The sequence below is a fragment of the Puma concolor genome, chromosome A3 (assembly GCF_028749965.1).
Source record: "Puma concolor isolate L17-30 chromosome A3, mPumCon1.1.hap2, whole genome shotgun sequence".
NCBI classification, from domain to species: domain Eukaryota; kingdom Metazoa; phylum Chordata; class Mammalia; order Carnivora; family Felidae; genus Puma; species Puma concolor.
Window position 1 is genome coordinate 101,666,328 of NC_141669.1, and position 20,951 is coordinate 101,687,278.

The following is a 20,951-nucleotide window of genomic DNA, read 5'->3' on the forward strand; positions in this document are numbered from 1 at the left end:
AAGGAAATTTATACTATTGTATGTATATATTTAGAAAAGAAGTACCTAAAACTAATTATCTAACCTTCCACATTAGTCAACTAAAAAAAGTAAATTAAATCTAAAATAAGAAGAAATTATAATAACCAAAGCAAAAATAAATAAAATTGAAAACAGAAAATCAGTAGACAAAAATAAACAAAACCAAAACTGGTTCTGTGACAGTATCAACATTTATAAACTCCTATGCAGCTAACTGAGAAAAACAAAACACAAGACACAAATTACTAATATCAGAAATGGAAGAGGGGAGATCACTACTGTTCCCACAGATAATAAAAGATTAATAAGAGAGCATTATAAACAACTTTATGTCCACAGATCTGGTAATTAGGGGGAAAAAAAGGACCAACTCTCTGAAAGACACAATGTATAAAACTTCTACAAGGAGATTTAGACAATCTGAATAAACTTATGTCTAGAAAGTAGTAGATTGAATAATCACCCTCTAAAACAGTAAGCACCAGTCCCAGATTAATTTACTGGTGAATTCTACCACTATCTAAGGGAAAAACAATATCAATTCTCTACAACTTTTTCCGGAACATACAATCCAAGAAAATACTTCCTAACTCATTCTATGCAGTCAGCATTACCCTAATACCAAAACCAGAAAAAAAACATTATGAGAAAAGGTATCTACAGACAAATACCTCTCAGGAATAGGGATGTGAAAATCCTCCACAAAACATTCAGCAATCTGAATCCAACAATGTATAAAAAAAAAAAAAAAAAATGTACACTACACCCAAAGTTGGATTTATTCCAGGTATGTAGTGCTGGTTCAACATTAAAAAAAAAAAAAAAAATCAATGAATCTATGGGTGCCTGGGTGGCTCGGTCAGTTAAGCATCCAACTTGATTTCAGCTGTCATGATATCACAGTTCGTGTGTTCAAGCCCTGCATCAGGCTCTGTGCTCATGCCACGAAGCTTGCTTGGGATTCTCTCCTCCCTCTCTGTCTGTCTTTCCCCCACTCTGTCTCCCAAAAATAAGTAAATAAACATTTTTAAAAATCAATCAATCTAATAATCACATTAGCACAATAAAGAAGTAAAAATCACATCATATTACTAGAGGCAAGAAAAGTATTTAACAAAATCCAAAACCCATTCATGATAAAAATGAGAAAACACTCTCAGAAAACTAGCAGAAGATAAACTTCCTGAACTCAATAAAGAACATGTACCAAAAAATCCCTATAGTTAGCATCATACTTAGTGATGAGAAACTAGATGCTTTCTTGAGATGAGGAACATGAAAACCATGTTTCATCTCACCACTCCAATTCAACATAATACTGGAAGGAAGACCAATAAAATCAAAAATATACAAATTAGGAATAAATAGTATTTTCTGTTCATAAATGACACAATTTCTATGTAGAAATTCCCAAAGAATCAATAACAAAAAGTTTCTTAGAACTAATCAGTTGCAGCAAGGTTACAGGATTCAAAGGTTAATATATTAAAGTCAATTACTTTCTGATATACTAGCAATGAACAAATGGAATTTGCAACTAAAACATAATTTACTATTTACATTAGTACACAAAAATAAAATACTTGGGTATAAATCTAACAATATAGGTACAAGATATATATGGAGAAAGTTGCAACTTTTAGATGAAAGAAATAAAAAAGTGAATAGATATTCCATGTTCATGGATAAGAGGACTCAATATTGTCAAGATGTCAGTTTTTTCCAACTCAACATGTAGATTCATTGCAATCCCAAAACCTCAGTTATTTTATGGATACTGACTATAACTGTAAAGTTTATGTCAAAAGGAAAAAAGACACATAATAGCTAACCCATATTGAAAAAGGACAAAGAGTACAATTTAAGACATACTATAAGTTACAGTAATCAAGACAATGTGACCATGATTAAGGAATAAACAAATAGATCAGAGGAGCAAAACAGAGTCTAGAAATACAACCTCCACAAACACAGTCACTGATTTTTGACAAAAGAGTAAAGACAATACAGTGAAGAAAGGATAGTCTTTTCAACAAACAGTACTAGAAGAACTAGCCATCCACATGCATTAAAAAAAAAAAATCTAGATCTTACATCACTCACAAAAATTAACTCAAGATGGATCATAGCCTTAAATAGAAAATGCACAACTATAAAACTTCTAGGAGGGGCGCCTGAGTGGCGCAGTCGGTTAAGCGTCCGACTTCAGCCAGGTCACTATCTCATGGTCCGTGAGTTCGAGCCCCGCGTCAGGCTCTGGGCTGATGGCTCAGAGCCTGGAGCCTGTTTCCGATTCTGTGTCTCCCTCTCTCTCTGCCCCTCCCCCGTTCATGCTCTGTCTCTCTCTGTCCCAAAAAAAATAAATAAACGTTGAAAAAAAAAACTTCTAGGAAATAACATAGGAGAAAATCTAGGTGATCTTGGTTTGGTTTGGACTTGATCTGGGTTTGGCAAGGACTTCTTTAAATACAACAAAAGCATGATCCATGATTGAAAAAAATGATAAGGTGAATTTCATTAAAATTAAAACTTCTGCTCTATAAAAGACACTGTTAAAAAATGGAAATGCAAACCAAAGATTAGCATAAACATCTGATAAAATACAGCTATCCAAAATATACAAGAACTCTTAAAACTCAACAATAAGAAAACAATAATTCAATGAAAAGATGAGCTAAAGATCTGAATAGATATTTCTCCAAGGAAGGCATTCAGGTGGCACATAAGCACATGAAAAGATGTTCAACATTATACGTCATTAGGGAATTGCAAATTAAACCAGCAATAGATATCACTACATATATAATAGAATGATTAAAACCCAAAATACTGACAACACCAAATTGTGGCAAGGATGTGGATTAACAGGAACTCTCACTCACTGCTGGTAGAAATGCAAAATGTTACAGCCACTTTCAAAGGCTGATGGGCAGTAAAATGGTATAGCCATTTTCAAAAGCTGATTGGCAGTTTCTTACAAAGCTAAACATAGTGTTGCCATATGATCTAGAAATCACACTCCTTGGTATTTACCCAAATAAGTTGAAAATTTATGTTCAAACAAAAACTGGCACTAAAACTATAAAACTCTTAGAAGAACATGTAGAAGGAAAGCTTTATAATGTCAGATTTGGCAAGATTTCCTGGATATAACACCAAAGCATAGGGAACAAAAGTAAAACTAAAAAAAAGACAAATTGGATGACATCAAAATTTAAAACTTCTGGGCAAAGGAAACAACTAACCGCATAAAAAGATAACCGATGGAAATGAACAACGTATCTGTAAATCATGTATCTGATAAGGAATTAGTATTGAGACTATACAAAGAACCCCCCCCCCCACACACACACACCCAGAAATGCTGGAGCAGAAGAATACAATAAAATTCAAAAATGCAATAGAACGTAGGAAATCAAATAGCTATGTCCTGGTTGAGGAGATTATAGGGAATACATTATAATGCTTTCTGGCCCTGCTAAAAACAGCAGACCAGTATCTAGTTAATGTGTATTTAGGGGTTGCATCCTGTCTGTGTTCATGAATTCCTTAGACCATGTTATCTATGGAATATCTTATTTTGTCTTCCACCCTGCTTTCAGAATCTGCTCTTCTGTAGTCTTGGGAACACCTTGTTTATTTGCACACTTCCTATACATTCCTACTGGCACATAGCCACTGACATTTTGCACAATGTTTTCCCTATAATGTATGCCTATAAATACAGGAGCTTAAGAGCAGCTCGGGGAGACTTCCCTTAGCCTCCTTCTCACATCTCTTGACTTGCATGGAGTCTTGAGTAACCCTTTCTGCTGCCCTTGGCTTTGCTGGACAAAGCTGAAAGCCAAACCCACAATTGGTGACCCCAACATGACCGTAATAGCCTCAAAAGGAAGACTTTCCAGTAGCAGAATCTACACACTCAGGAGAAGAAAGTGAAATTGTCTGGACTTCAAACAGACCTCATCCCGGTAAGGGATAGCAGGACCCCCTTGGGATAGCTGCCAACATATCTAGTTTTCAGTGAGAGTATTTCTTTTCTCCAAAAAATGACAAAGGAACAGCTATTACATCTAAAAACTTTACAGCAGCTTTTAAAGGTGGCTCATTGCACTGTTAAAAAAGATCAATTAAGTAAATTGTTACAAACAATGCAAGACACCTGTCCCTGGTTCCCCAACCATGGTACAGTTGATTTAGATCTATGGGAACAAGTGGGAAATATTTTAAAAAGAAAACATGCCAAAGGAGACAAGGTTCCCACTTCCATTTTAGTGACTTGGAGTTTAGTCCCTAAGGCATTATGTCCATTACATGTATCTCCAGAGAAGGAACAAATTAAGAAAGAAAGCCTAATACCCACCTCTCCTTCACACCTCTTACAATGGAGGATGACTTCCCTCCACTGCCTCCTCCTGTCCCTATTCCTCCTGATTGCTTAAAGCCAATATTTACATTGGATGGATACAAGCCACCAGTTATGCAGCAATGTTTACAGGAGGGATATGCTACTGGGGAATTTCATATATTCCCCATCATTACCACTCCTGGAATATCAACCTAGGCAAAAGTCGCTCCTTTAATTGTCTTCAAGGAATTGAAAGGAAGTGTTGTTGAGAATGATATCCAAAACTCCTTTACTAAGGGGATAATTGAAACAATAGGAAATGGATATGAAAGGACCCCTTTGGATTGGAAGGCATTAACAAAGGGCATACTTTCCCCCATTAAGCATGCTAAATGGACTTTAGAATATCAAGAGAGCTGCCTCACATAGGCAATTCATAATCGAGATTTGGGTATTCCAAAAGGAGTAGAAATGCTACAAGGTGTCAGCCATTGTACCATGGCTCAAGCCCAAACCCAGGCCAACCGTAGGTTATTCCAACAATGTTTTACTGTCCTTGACACAAAAACAGGTTCCTTTGCCACTATACTGTAGGAAGCCACTGAACCTTATGTTGATTTTGTGAATAGGTTGCAGCAGAGTATTTCCAGGCAAATAGATAATGAAGTTGCTCAAGTTTTATTGCAGCAATTGGCCTATGAAAATGCTAACATAGACTGTCAGGCCGTTCTCTCTGGCATACACACACAAGCCAAAGGTATCACTGAATTCATCAGGGTGTGCCAAAATGTGGGAACTGAAACACAAAAAGCACAAATTCTTGTGGCTATTATTATGAGACCATCTCCAGCCTCTCATGCCTGCTTTAAATGTGGAAACCCAGAGCACATGCAAAAGGACTGTCACCAACAAACAACGGGACAAACCAGGAAGTTACCCAATAAGGATTGTCCCAGATGTAGAAAAGGAAAACATTGGACAAATCAATGCCAATCTAAATTTAATAAAGAAGGATGACCCCTCTCCCTCTCAGGAAATGAGGAAGGGGCGTCAGCTCCCAAGCCCCCAATGCCAAGTGGAGCAAAAGGTTCTCTTAAACCAGGTCAAGGTCAGGTTACAGACTTGCAAGCAGCAACCACAGGAAGTGCAAGAGTGGATTCATGCACTACCTCAGAATTAATTTTAAAGGAACAAGATCATGCCTATACAATACCCACTGGGGTATATGGCCCTTTACCCCCAACACAGTGGGGATTATTCTAGGAATATCTAGCATGTCAAAAAAGGGAATTTTCATAATACCTGGAATCATTGACTCAGATTATATGGTGGAAATTCACATTATGATAAAGGTTAAAGGATTACATATTATCCCCCCTGGAACACAATTAGCACAACTAGTCCTAATCCCTTTTAAAGTTCCAGGAGTTTTAACACAACAAAGGGGAAATAAAGGATTTGGCAACACAGGATCCAAGGAATTATATACTGGGCTGAGATCATTCAATCTGACAAATCTTTTTTAACTATTACTGTAAAGGGAAAGTAATTTACAGGGCTAATTGGTACTAGAGCTGTTATCTCTATTATCACTTCCAATGAATGGCCTAAACATTGGGGAAAAAAGACCTAGCCTCCTAGCTGTTACCAGAGTGGGAGGCACCCACCTACCATTGCAAAGCAAAAGACCCCTCACAAGTGTCCAGCCAGAAGGACAAACAGGTTACATTCGACCTTTATTCTATCTGTTCTTATGTCTTTATGGGGAAGGGACTGACTTAAACGATGGAAAGTAGTCATTCAGTCTTTTTTTTTTTTTTTAATAGGGACCACTGTTAAAACCCTTCCCTTTCCACTGATATGGAAATCTTCCATGTCTATTTGGATCGAACAGTGGCCCCCAAAAGGGGAGCAATTAAAACAAGATAAAAATCTGGTTTTACAACAATTAGAAGCTGGTCATATTGAACCTTCCACCATTCCTTGGAACACACCTACTTTTACAATTTCTAAAAAATCAGGTAAATGGAGATTGTAACAGGACCTTAGGGCTATCAACACCATTATCCAACCTTTGGGGGCATTACAGCCAGGCTTGCCCAACCCTGCCATTTTTCTTTCAACATGGCCTATTATAGCAATATATCTTAAGGACTGCTTTTTTACCATACCTTTTAGCCAAATATGATAAGGAACATTTTGCCTTTTCTCTACCTGTGACTAACAACCAAAGACCTTTGTCTAGATATCAACGGAAAGTATCACCTCAAGAAATGATTAATAGCCCAACTATATGTCAGTATTTCATTCAACAAGCCTTACTGCCCACTCATAAAAAATGTCCATCCTGTCTAATTTGTCCTTATATGGATGATATTCTTCTTGATGCTCTTACACAGACCTTACTTTTCACAATATATAAACACATAACTTTCCACAGAAGAACATGGGCTTCAAATAGCTCCTGAAAAGGTTCAAATGCAGGAACCTTGAAAATATCTAGGACATATAGTCTTTGCTCAGACAATACAGCCTCAATGCATCTCATTAGATATTACTCCATTACATACCATAAATGATTTTCAAAAATTGTTAGGAGCTATTAATTGGATTTATCCCATTTTGGGAATTACTACAGGACAACTTTCTAATTTATTTATTATTTTAAAAGAAAACACTGCTTTAGACTCTCCTCATAGTTAATTTCTTTTCTGCTTCAGAGATTGAATTATTATTAAACAGGCCTTAAAAACAGGCAACTACATCACCTACAGTTAGGTTACCCCATTTATCTATTTATATTTCCTACCCTCCACATACCCACTGGACTTTTGGCCAACTTATAAAAGAAGTTCAATGTTTAGGATGGCTTTTTCTTTCCCACTCATTTAAGAAAACCCTCACTCCCTATACACAACAAGTTACAGAATTATTATTTAAGGGCAGATAAAATTGCCAACGACAGGATATGATCCTGATTCTATATATCCTGGGGTGTCTTATGATGCTTTCAACTGATTCGCACTCAATCTATAGAACTCCAAAGTGCTATCAGACTTTGTTGGCCAACTGTTTAGTCTCTGCCATCAGACAAATTGCTACAATTACCTCTTTTAAACATAACTACACCCAAAAGAGTATCTCCACAGCCAATTTCACAAGCAATCACTGTTTTTATAGATGATCTGGAAAAACTACTAAATCTGCTATTGCATGGTTTGACCAACGACAGCATAAAGTAATCTTTAAAGGACAAACATCTACTCAGAAATCAGAATTAAAGGCCGATTTATGGCTTTACAACAATTTCCTAACCAACCTATTAACATTGTAGCAAACTCTCAATATATAGTTTATATGACACAGAATATAGAACAGGCCTCTTCTAGGGAAATGAAGGATCCCTCCTTACTGTCCCTATTTTTAACTTTACCAGCCTTACTAGATAAACACACCCTCTTTTTATCACTCACATAAGATCACATTCAGGCTTAGCTGGACCTTCAACAGAAGGAAACTAGTGTGAAGCCCAATTTGTTGGCTACAATAGAGCTTTTAAAACTGCTCAATTATCTCATGACCTTTTTCATCAAAATTATAAGTCCCTTATTAAACAATTCCATCCTACAGTTATTCAAGCTAAACAAATTGTTGCTTCCTGCCCTGTCAACAGCAATCAAAAGGACAAAAAACAGTGGGGAATTAACCCCAGACATCTAAATGCAAATCATCTTTAGGGGTACTGGGTGGCTCAGTCACTTAAGCTTCTGACCTTGGCTCAATTCATGATCTTGCAGTCTGTGAGTTGGAGTCCCGTGTTGGGCTCTGTACTGACAGCTCAGAGCCTGGAGCCTGCTTCAGATTCTGTGTCTCCCTCTCTCTCTGCCCTTCCCCTGCTCATGCTCGCTCTCTCTCTCAAATAAATAAACATTTAAAAAAAGATATTTAAATACATCATCTTTGGAAAATTGATATTACATACTATGCCCCATTCGTGTGTCACAAATATATCCACGTGTCTGTGAACATCTTTCAGGATTTATAATGGCCTTTATTCACACCGGAAAAAATGTGAAAAATATCATTTGTCATTTTTAACATCCATTTTTACAAGCCAGTAGACCTCAACAAATTAAAACTGACAACAGGCTTGGATACCTTTCCTCCATGATAAAGGAATTTTTCCAAAATTGGAATATACAACGCATTATGGGCATACCATATAACCCTACTGGACAAGCTACTTTAGAACATACATATGTCACTTTAAAACAAATCTTCATAAACAAAAAAGAGGGAATCTACATAATGGCTCTCCTTGGAATTCACTATATAAACCTTATACATATTAAGTTTTTTAAGTTGTGATTCCCATGGCCTCACAGCTGCCAAATGACATTCTACGCCATCTCCCGGCTCAAATATCAGAGCCAAGGTTTTACTCAAAGGTATACAAGGCAATAATTGATGGAAAGGGCCTTATGAACTAATAACATGGGGAAGGGGATATGCATGTGTTCTTCACCCATCAGGACCACACTGGGCACCTGCTCATCTGATTAAACCATACCATGAGTTGGAAGGATCAGCCCCTCAAAACTTCTCCTCAGAGGGCAAATTTGTCTTTACAAGGACAACAGGGGAGACAATGCCCAAGAATGACCAAGGCAAATAATATCATCTGGGGACAACTTAAGAAGTTCAATCAACATGACACCAAAGTCATGTGCCGTGTAGGAGCAAAACCAACCCCAGTAAACAGGTTTTTAGCATACTTAGCTGTGGTTTCCCAACTCACCTAAGGTAATGATTTGCTTAATCTTTTTCTTTATCCAGACCACTACTGCTTTTTCATCACTGTGTGGGGCTCATATCATAGACCCCCCCTTTCTTTAAACCAGTTAATGTAACATTTGACAACCCATATTATGTTTTTGAAGTACTTCCTCCAGCTTGGTATACAGCTTGTGTCAACCATTATATTATCAAATTTTCTATCCCACATGTTTTTCTTAAAAGGCAGCCTCTTGGGGCGCCTGGGTGGCGCAGTCGGTTAAGCGTCCGACTTCAGCCAGGTCACGATCTCGTGTGTCCATGAGTTCGAGCCCCGCGTCAGGCTCTGGGCTGATGGCTCGGAGCCTGGAGCTTGTTTCCGATTCTGTGTCTCCCTCTCTCTCTGCCCCTCCCCCGTTCATGCTCTGTCTCTCTCTGTCCCAAAAATAAATAAAAAAAAGTTGAAAAAAAAAAAAAAAATTTTTTAAAAAAAAGGCAGCCTCTTAAAGTCCTCATATGAGTGAAGTCATATGATTTTTGCCTTTCTCTGACTAATTTCACTTAGCATAATACCCTCCAGTTCCATCCATGTAATTGCAAATGGCAAGATTTCATTCTTGAAAACAGACAAACATAAGGGAAGGGAAACAAAAATAATATAAAAACAGGGAGGGGGACAAAACAGAAAAGACTCATAAATGTGGAGAACAAACTGAGGGTTACTGGAGGGGTTGTGGGAGGGGGGATGGGCTAAATGGGTAAGGGGCATTAAGGAATCTACTCCTGAAATCATTGTTTCAATATATGCTAACTAATTTGGATGTAAATTTTAAAACACAAAAAAATAAAATTTAAAAAAATGGAAAAAAAAGCCTCAAATTTGGCTACCAGTAAATCTAGCAAGGTCCTAGGCAGAGTCCAATGGTCTCACTGAGTTAGCCCAAGCCATTTCTAAGTGGAGACCTAAAGATTTGTTGGATGGCTCATTGCCTTCCTTACCTCATCCGTTGTCATCTTAGCCACAGCCTCTGTTGCAGCAGTCTCCCTGACAGAGTATCCGTACTGCTAAAGTAGTCAATCACATAATGACTAATACCACCAAAGCAACAATTACTTAAACACAGACTTATAATGGTGTCATGCAGAAGTTGCAAGCTGCAGAATCAGCACTCAAATGGATGGGGGACCACCAAGAGGCACTTGTTGATCGTCAAAATATACAATGTGACTGGCAACGTGACAAAATTTGTGTCACTCCCTTACAATATGTCTCAACACTCCTAGGATTTAGTAAAAAAAAAAAAAAAAAAAAAAAAAAAAAAAAAGAAAACACAAAAAACAAAAAACTAGAAGCTTTTTTCACCAATTTACAATCTGAAATTAATGTTTTGTCTTCCCAAATACATTAACAACTGTTAGATATTCAACAGGAAACACAGATACAAGTTGAACAGGAGTTATCTGACAATGTGAAATGGTTAAATCCAACCAACTGGTACCATGGCCTCAATTAACATATTTGGATTATTGGAGCTCTTTGCTTCCTAGTCTTTTTTGTATTTCCTATAGCCCTCTGAATGATCTATAGCATAGTGGCTTCCTTGAGGCATCATGAACTACAACAGATTGCCCTCTTCAACTCCCATGAACAAGAAAATTCTTCTAACAAAAAAGGGGGATATGTGGGAAATCAAAAAGCTATGTCCTGATTAAAGAGATTATAGGGAATACATTACACTTCTTTCTGGCCCTGCTAAAAACAGCAGACCAGTATCTAGTTAATGCATATATAGGGGTTGGGTCCTGCCTGTGCTCAGGAATCCATTAGACCATGTTATCTACGGAATAACTTATATCTTGTCCTCCACCCTGCTTTCAGTATCTGCTCTTTTGTAGTCTTGGGAATACCTTATGTTTTTTTTTTTTGTTTTTTTTGGGGGGGGCGGTTTGCATGCTTTCTATATGTTCTTACTGGCATGTGGCCACTGACCTATTACTCAACATTTTCCCTATAATGTATGCCTAATAAATACGGGAATAGAAGAGCAGCTTGGGGAGACTTCCCTTAGCCTCCCTCTCACCTGTCTTGACTTGCATAGAGTCTTGAGCAGTCATTTCTGCTGCCCTCAGCTTTGCTAGACAAAGCCGAAAGCTGAATCCGCAATTGGTGTCCCTGACGTGACAAGTCCATCCCACTTGTAGAAAACAGCAGACTTGACCAAGAAGAAGAAATGTGTAAAGTAGGAAGCAGGTCCTTTGAAGTTACCCACTCAGAGGAGAATAAAGAAAAAACAATGAAAAAGAGTGAAGAAAGTCTATGTGATCTATAAGATACCATTTAGGGAAACAATTTATGCATTATTGGACTCCAAAGGGAGAAGAGAGTGGAAAAGGAGCAGAAAACTTATTTTAAGAAATAATGGATGAGAATGTCCCAAATCTGGAGAGAGATTTGGACGTTTAAGCTCATAAAGCACCTAGGGACTCCAAAAATTTCAACTAAAAAAGATGTTTGGCAAAAAAAAAATTACAATAAAATTGTATAAATCAAAGACAGCAAATTTTAAAAGAAAAAAGAGAAAAAAAAAACTGCTCACATATAAAGGAAACTTCATAAAGCTGTCAGTGGATATCAGAAGAAACCAGGAAAGTCTGGAAAAAGTGGGATGATATATCCAAAATGCTGAAAGAAAAAACTGCCAAACAAGAATACTTACCTGAAAAAGTTGCCCTTCAGAAATGAAAGAGAGATAAAGACTATATCTGAAAAACAAGAACTGAGGGAATTTACCACTAGACTTGTCTTATAATAAATGCTCAAAGGAGTTCATCAGGCTGAAATTTAAGGAAACTAATTAGTAATATGAAAACATATGAAAATATAAAACACACTGGTAAAGGTAACTATATAGTCAAATTCAGAAAATTCTAATTCTGTAATAGGGTGGTAGATTAATCACTTAACTCGAGTATAAAGGTTAAAGGAATAAAAGTATTGACAGGAAACCATCAAAATCCTAGGGGAGAACATAGACAGTAACCTCTTTTACCTTGGCCATAGCAACATCTTACTAGACATGTCTCTGGAAGCAAGGAAAACAAATGCACAAATAAACAACTGGGACTTCATCAAAATAAAAAGCTTCTGCACAACAAAGGAAACAATCAATAAAACTAAAAGGCAAGCTATTGGATGAGAGTAGATATATGATAATGACATATCAGAAAAAGGGCTAGTATCCAAAATCCATAAAGAACTTCTCAAACTCAACATCCAAAATATAAATAATACAGTTAAGAAATGGGAAGCTGTAAACAGACATTTCTCCAAAGAAGAAATACAAATGGCTAACAGACACATGAAAAAATGCTCAATATCATTCATCATCAGGAAAATATAAATCAAAACCATGATGAGATATCACCTCACACCTGTCAGAATGGCTAAAATTAACAACTCAGGAAACAACAGTTGTTGGCAAGGATACGGAGAAAGAACTATCTTACACTGTTGGTGGGAATGCAAACTGGTGTAGCCTCTCTGGAAAACTGTGGAGCTTCCTCAAAAAGTTAAAAATAGAATTACCCTACAACCTGACAACCTCACTATTAGGTATTTATGCAAAGGACACAAAAATACTGATTCAAAGGGGTACATGCACCACAATGTTTATAGCAGCACTAACAAGAGTCAAATTATGGAAAGAGCCCAAATCCATCAACTGATGAAGAAGATATGGTGTATATGTACAATGGCGTATTACTCAGCGATCAAAAAGAACAAAATCTTGCCATTTCCAACAACATGGATAGAGCCAGAGAGTATTATGGTAAGCGATGTCAGTGAGAAAAAGACAAATACCTTATAACTTCACTCAAAAGTGGAATTTAAGAAACAAAACAGATGAACATATGGAAAGGAAATAAAAAATAAGATAAAAATAGAGAGGGAGGCAAACCACATGAGATTCCTAACAATAGAGAACAAACTGAGGGTTGCTGGAGGGGAGGTGGGGGCGTGTGCTAAATGGGTGATAGGCACTAAGAACGGCAGTTATGATGAGCACTGGGTGTTATACACAAGTGATGAATCACTGAATTCTACTTCTGAAACCAGTACTACACTATATAGTAACCAACTTGAATTTAAATAAAATCCTAGGAAAAAAAAAAGGGAAAAAGTATTTAAAAAAGGAAAAACTATAGTGAGGAGGGGTTAAGATGGTAGAGAAGCAGCGGGACTGGAATTTTCCTCATCCCTCAAACACGGTTGTACGGAGGTCAGATCACTTGGAACACCCAGGAAAATGACCTACAGAGTGGCAGAAAGATCTTCACAGTTGGAGGGAGACAGCTTGGCAGGATGGAGAACCTTGAGCTGAAACTCGAAGGTACAAAGTGTGCAACTCTCTCCGACTGGAGATGGAAGCCAAGGCCATGCTCCTGGGGAGGAGGGAGCCAGTCCCAGAATGCATAGCGCTGTATAGCAGTCTCAGATCTCAGTGGTGCATTGGGAGAGAATGGTCTGCTTCCTGGAGCACTGTGGGAAGAGTGTGGGAAAGGGTTTATTGCCTCCCTAAGGACAAAAGACCTTGCGTGTGCCAGCCAAAGGCTTTTTATCAGAAGGGTGTAGTGGCACTATTCCAGAACAAGGTCCAAGCATTGCAGGGCCCTTTAAGACATCATGTTTTGAATCCCAAATGAACACCTAGAAGGCACAGGAGATCTGTGGATCAGGGAAAGGTGACTGTCCTCACTCTTCTATGAGAGCTGCCTGAACAACACAGTTTGAGACATCCAGTCCAGGGAAGAGAGATTGGGTTGTCTCCACTGTACTCCCCAACACCAACATGGTAGGACTTGGAGAGCAGCACAGACGCCCCCAGTGGAGGCAGGGCATGCTTACACCAAACCCCACCCCTTATACCTGGCAACTGCTTATTTACTGAAGCAAGACTGACACTGACCCAAAACAGCCTGTCTCTTCTCGAGACCAGCAGAGCCACTGGACCCAGGCACCAACAGACAATTGATTTCTATTTGTTTGTGATTTTTTTAATTTAATTTAATTTTACTGTTCTTTCTTGTTTTCTTTTGGAATCAGGCTCATAGTTTGATTTTTTTTGGATCAATTCGTATTGCATATATATTTTTTTTTAATGAGGCATCTTTACTCTTTTCCACCTTTTCTATTTCTTCTTCTTTATTTTCCTTTCTGTTTCTCTGGATTTAGCCTTATAGTTTTTTGATTCTCTGTTTGGTCTTTTTTCCTTTCATTTTTCTCTTTTTATGGGCTCAGGCCTCCCTGCTGCCCCTTTTCCTTTACTTTTTCCAAGGTTACTTCAACAAACAAATCAAAGCATACCTGGTTGAGGATCCAAACAATCCACCACTATAAGCAAGGAGGAGTTCTGCTGAGGACTGACCCGTGGCATAGAGCAGCCAAAATGCAACAACAGAATGCATACTGCTTACACCAAAAACACTTCCTAAAGTGCCAGACTCTGAACAGGGTATTATCCCTTTTTAATATAGTAGTACTCTCAGGTACAGGGCACCTAACAAGCCTTTAGAACATGCAAAAGACAGAAACTTAACCAAAATGACAAAACAGAGGAACTCTCCCCAAAAGAAAATTCAGGAAGAAATCACAGCCAGAGAACTGCTCAAAAAAGATATTATAAATTATTGCTCAGATATATTGCTTATAACAGTCATAAGACTAATAGCTGAGCTTGAAAAAAGCATAGAAGAGGGGCAGAGAAACTCCTGATGCAGAGATCTAAGACCTAAGAACTAGTCATGGTGAATTAAAAAATGTTGTAAAATGATGAATGGATAAAGAAATTGTGGTTTATATACACAATGGAATACTACGTGGCAAGGAGAAAAAATGAAATATGGCCTTTTGTAGCAACGTGGATGGAACTGGAGAGTGTGATGCTAAGTGAAATAAGCCATACAGAGAAAGACAGATACCATATGGTTTCACTCTTATGTGGATCCTGAGAAACTTAACAGGAACCCATGGGGGAGGGGAAGGAAAAAAAAAAAAAAGAGGTTAGAGTGGGAGAGAGCCAAAGCATAAGAGACTCTTAAAAACTGAGAACAAACTGAGGGTTGATGGGGGGTGGGAGGGAGGGGAGGGTGGGTGATGGGTATTGAGGAGGGCACCTTTTGGGATGAGCACTGGGTGTTGTATGGGAACCAATTTGACAATAAATTTCATATATTAAAAAAAAAATAAAAAATAAAAAATGTAACTTAGATGCAAAATGAACTAGACACAGTGACAGTGAGGCTAGAAGAAGCAGAGGAAAGATAAGGGAAATAGAAGATAAAATTATGGATAATGATGAAGCTGAAAAAAAGAGGGAAAGGAAATTACTAGATCATGATAGGAGAATTAGAGAACTAAGTCATTCAATGAAATGAAACAATACCCATATCATAGGAGTTCCAAAAGAAGAGAGAGACAGAGAGAGAGAGAGAGAGAGAGAGAGAGAGACAAAAGGTTTATTTGAACAAATTATAGCTGAAAACTTCCATAATACGGGGAAGGAAACAGGCATCCAAGTCCAAGAGGCACAGAGAACTCCCTTCAAAATCAACAAAAACAGGTCAACACCATGACAAAGCATAGTGAAACTGGCAAAATACTAAGATAAAGAGAATTCTGAAAGCAGCTAGGGACAAATGGCCCTTAACTTATAAGGGTAGACACATAAGGGTAGTAGCAGACCTGTGCACTGAAACCTTGCAGGCCAGAAGGGAGTGGCAGGAAATATTCAATGTGCTGAGAACGAAAAATATGCAGCCAAGAATCCTTTATCCAGCAAGGCTGTCATTCAGACTAGAAGGAGAGATAAAGGCTTTTCCAGACAATCAAAAACTAATGGAGTTCATGACCACTAAACCAGCCCTGCAGGAGATTTAAGGGGGATTCTGTGAGTGGAAAGCAGGAAAGACTACAAAGGACCAGGTATAACACCACAAACACAAAACCTACACATAACACAATGGCACTAACTCCATATCTTCAATAATCATTCTGAATGTAAATGGACTAAATACTCTGATCAAGACAGTATCAGAATGGATTAAAAAAATAAGATCCATCTATATGCTGCCTACAAGAGACTCGTTTTAGACCTGAGGACACCTGCAGATTGAAAAGGAGGGCATGGAGGTGTGCCTGGGTGGCTCAGTTGGTTGGGTAGCTGACTTTGGCTCAGGTCATGATCTTGTGGTTCATGAGTTCGAGCACCGTGTCTGGCTCTGTGCTGACAGCTCAGAGCCTGGAGCCTGCTTCAGTTTCTGTGTCTCCATCTCTTTCTGTCCCTCCCCTGCTCATGCTCTCTCTCTCAAATTTAAAAAAAATTAATTAAATTAAAAAATAAAAAAAAAGGAGGGCATGGAGAACCATCTATCATGCTAATGGACATCAGAAGAAAGCCAAAGTAGCCATACTTATATCAGAGACACTAGATTATAAAATAAAGACTGTAACAAGAGATGAAGAAGGGTATTATATCATAATTAAGGGTTTTATCCATCAAGAAGAGCTAATGATTGTAAAATGTTTATGCCCCCAAAGTGGAGGAACCCAAGTCTATCAATCACAAACATAAGCAAACTTATTGATAATAATACTACAATTGTAGGTGACTTTAATACTCCACTTACAACAATGGACAGATCATCTGGGTAGAAAATCAATAAGGAAACAATGGCTCTGAATGATACACTGGACCAGTGGACTTAACAGATATATTAGGAACTTTTCATCCAAAAGCAGCAGAATACATTCTTCCCAAGTGTACACGAAACATTCTCCACAATAGATCACATACTGGGTCACAAAAAAGCCCTCAACAAGTACAAAAAGATTGAGATTATACTATGCATATTTTCAGATCACATCACTATGAAACTTGAAATCAACTGCAAGAAAAAATTTGGAAAGCCCCCAAACACGAAGGTTGGAAAACATCCGACTAAATGAATGGGTTATCCAAGAAATTAAAGAAGAAATAAAAAAATACATGGAAGCAAATGAAAATGAAAACATGACAGTCCAAACCCTTTGGGATGCAGCAAAGGCAGTCCTAAGAGGAAAATACATGGCAATTCAGGCCTATCACAAGAAGAAAGAAAGGTATCAAGCACAACCTAACCTTATACCTAAAGGAGCTAGAAAAGCAGCAGCAAATAAAGCCCAAAGACAGCAGAAGAAGGGAAATAATAAAGATTAGAGCAGAAATAAATGATGTAGAATCCAAAAAAAAAACAGTGGAACAGATCAATGAATTTAAGAGCTGATTTCGTGAAAGAGTGAACAAAATGGGTAATCCCTTAGCCAGACTTATCAAAGAGAGAAAAGAGAGAGGACCCAAACAGATAAAAATCACAAGTGAAAGAAGAGATATCAGAACCAACACTACAGAAATACAAATAATAATTAGAGAATACTATGAAAAATTGTAGACCAAACTGGACAATCAGGAATAAATGGACAAATTCCTAGACACACACTACCAAAACTCAGAAAGAAATATAAATTTTGAACAGACCCATAACCAGCAAAAAAATTGAATCAGTTACCAAAAATCTCCCAGTAAGAGTCCTGGGCCAGATGGCTTCCCAGGGGAATTCTACCAGACACTTAAAGCAGATTAATATGTACTTTGCTTAAACTGTTAGGAAGGAAAAGAGGAGAAAAGAAAAGGAAGAAAGAAAAGGAAGAAAGAAAAAGAAAGCTTCCAGATTCATTCAATGAAGCCAGTATTACCTTGATTCCAAAACCAGACAGAGACCCCACTAAAAAGGAGAAGTACAGGCCAATATCCCTAATGAAGCTGGATGCAAAACTTCTCAACAAGATACTAGCAAATAGAATTTAACAGTACATTAAAAGAATTATTCACCATGATCAAGTGGGATTTATTCCTGGGCTGCAGGGCTGGTTCAATATTCACAAGTCAACCAACATGATACATCACATTAAAAGAAGAAAGGATAAGAAATATAGGATCCTGTTGATAGATGCAGAAAAAGCATTTGACAAAATAGAGCATCCTTTTTTATGGATCAAATCACTTTATTACATAGGGATACAAAATAAATTTATTTATTTATTTATTTATTTATTTATTTATTTATTTATTATGTATTTATTTTTAAATTTTAATTCTAGTATAGTGAACATACAGTGTTATATTTTTTCCAGGTATACAAGCAAATGATTCAGCAATTCCATACATCACCCAGTTCTCGAAACAAGGGCCTTCTTTATTTTTTTTTTTAATTTTTTTTTTTAATTTTTTTTTCAACGTTTATTTATTTGTTTGGGACAGAGAGAGACAGAGCATGAACGGGGGAGGGGCAGAGAGAGAGGGAGACACAGAATCGGAAACAGGCTCCAGGCTCTGAGCCATCAGCCCAGAGCCTGACGCGGGGCTCGAACTCACGGACCACGAGATCGTGACCTGACTGAAGTCGGACGCTTAACCGACTGCGCCACCCAGGCGCCCCTTCTTTATTTTTTTTATTTTTATTTTATTTTTTTTAATTTACATCCAAATTAGTTATCATATAGTACAACAATTTCAGGAGTAGATTCCTTAGTGCCCCTTACCCATTTAGCCCATCCCCCCTCCTACACCCCTTCCAGTAACCCTGTTTGTTCTCTATATTTATGAATCTCTTATGCTTTGTCCCCCTTCCTGTTTTTATATTATTTTTGTTTCCCTTCCCTTATGTTCATCTCTTTTGTCTCTTAAAGTCCTCATATAAGTGAAGTCATAGGATATTTGTCTTTCTCTAATTTCACTTAGCATAATACCCTGTAGTTCCAACCACATAGTTGTAAATGGCAAGATTACATTCTTTTTGATTGCTGACTAATACTCCATATCTATATCTATATCTATATCTATATCTATATCTATATCTATATCTATAGATAGATAGATAGATATACCACGTCTTTATCCTTTCATCCATCGATGGACATTTGGGCTCTTTTCATACTTTGGCTATTGTTGATAGTGCTGCTATAAACATTGGAGTGCATGTGCCCCTTTGAAACAGCATACCTGTATCCTTTGGATAAATATCTAGTAGTGCAATTGCTGAGTTATAGGGTAGTTGTATTTTTAGTTTTTTGAGGAACCTCCATACTGTTTTCCAGAGTGGCTGCACCAGCTTGTATTCCCATACAGCATCCTTTCTTAATAAAAACCCTTAAGAAAGTTGGGATAGAAGGAACATACCTTAACATCATAAAAGCCATATATGAAAGTACCACAACTAATATCCATCCTCAATGGGGAAAAACTGACAGCTTTCCCCCTGAGATTAGGAACACAACAGAGATGTCCACTCTCACCAATGTTGTTTAGCATAGTGTTGGAAGTCCTAGCCTCAGCAATCAGTCAACAAAATGAAATAAAAGGCATCAAAATTGGCAAAGAAGAAGTCAAATTTTCACTCTTCCCAAAAGACATGATATTCTACATGGAAAACCCAAAAGACTCTACCAAAAAACTGCTAGAACTGATACATGAATGCAGCAAAGTCACAGGACATAAAATTAATTTACAGAAATCTGTTGCAATTCAATACACCAACAATGAAGCAGCAGAAAGAGAAATAAAGGAATTGATCCCATTTATAATTGCACCAAAACCCCTAAGATATGTAGGAATAAACCTAACCAAAGAGGTGAAAGATCTTTGCATGGAACACTACAGAAAGCTTATAAAAGAAACTGAAGAAGACCCAAAGAAATGGAAAAATATCCCATGCTCATAGATTGGAAGAACGAAAATTGTTAAAATGTCAATACTACCCAAAGCAATCTAAACATTCAATGCAATCCCAAATAAAACAGCCCCAGCATTCTTCATTGAGCTAGAACAAACAATTCTAAAATTTATATGGAAACTGAAAACACCCCAAATAACCAGTCATGTTGAAAAAGAAAACAAAAGTAGGAGGCATCACAATCTCAGACTTCAAGCTCTATTACAAAGCTGTAATCATCAAGACAGTATGATACTGGCAAAAGAACAAACACTCAGCTCAATGGAACAGAGTAGAGAACCCAGAAATGGACCCACAAACATATGGCCAACTAATCTTTGACAAAGCATTGGATATTATTTCCTGGAATGAAGACAGTCGCTTCAGCAAGTGGTGCTGAGAAAACTGGACAGTGACATGTAGAAAAATGAACCTGGACCACTTTCTTACACCATACACAAAAATAAACTCAAAATGGATGAAAGACCTAAAAGGAAAGCAGGCAAAAACCTCTTTGATCTTGGCCGCAGCCACTCCTTACTCAACATGTCTCCAGAGGCAAGGGAAATGAAAGCAAAAATGAACTTGGGACCTCATCAAAATAAAAACTTCTGCACAGTGAAGTAAACAATCAACAAAACTAAAAGGCAACCAACGGAATGGGAGAAGATATTTGCAAACAATATATCATTTAAAGGGTTAGTATCCAAAATCTATAAGGACTTATCAAACTCCACACCCAAAAAACAAATAATCCAGTGAAGAAATGGGCAAAAGACATTAATAGACACTTCTCTAAAGAAGACATCCAGATGGCCAACCGACACATGAAAAAATGCTCAACATCACTCATCATCAGGGAACTACAAAGCAAAACCACAATGAGATACCACCTTACCCCTGTCAGAATGGCTAACATTAACAACTCAGGCAACAACACATGTTGGCAAGGATGGAGAGAAAGAGGACCTCTTTTGCACCATTGGTGGGAATGCAAACTGGT

At 37.6% G+C, this 20,951-nt stretch overlaps 1 protein-coding gene across 1 annotated transcript in view; it reads right to left on the reverse strand.

Annotated features, from left to right (window-relative positions):
- MACROD2 (mono-ADP ribosylhydrolase 2) overlaps nucleotides 1-20,951 on the reverse strand; it is a 2,047,210-nt gene that overhangs the window by 1,882,746 nt on the left and 143,513 nt on the right. The window lies entirely within an intron of this gene.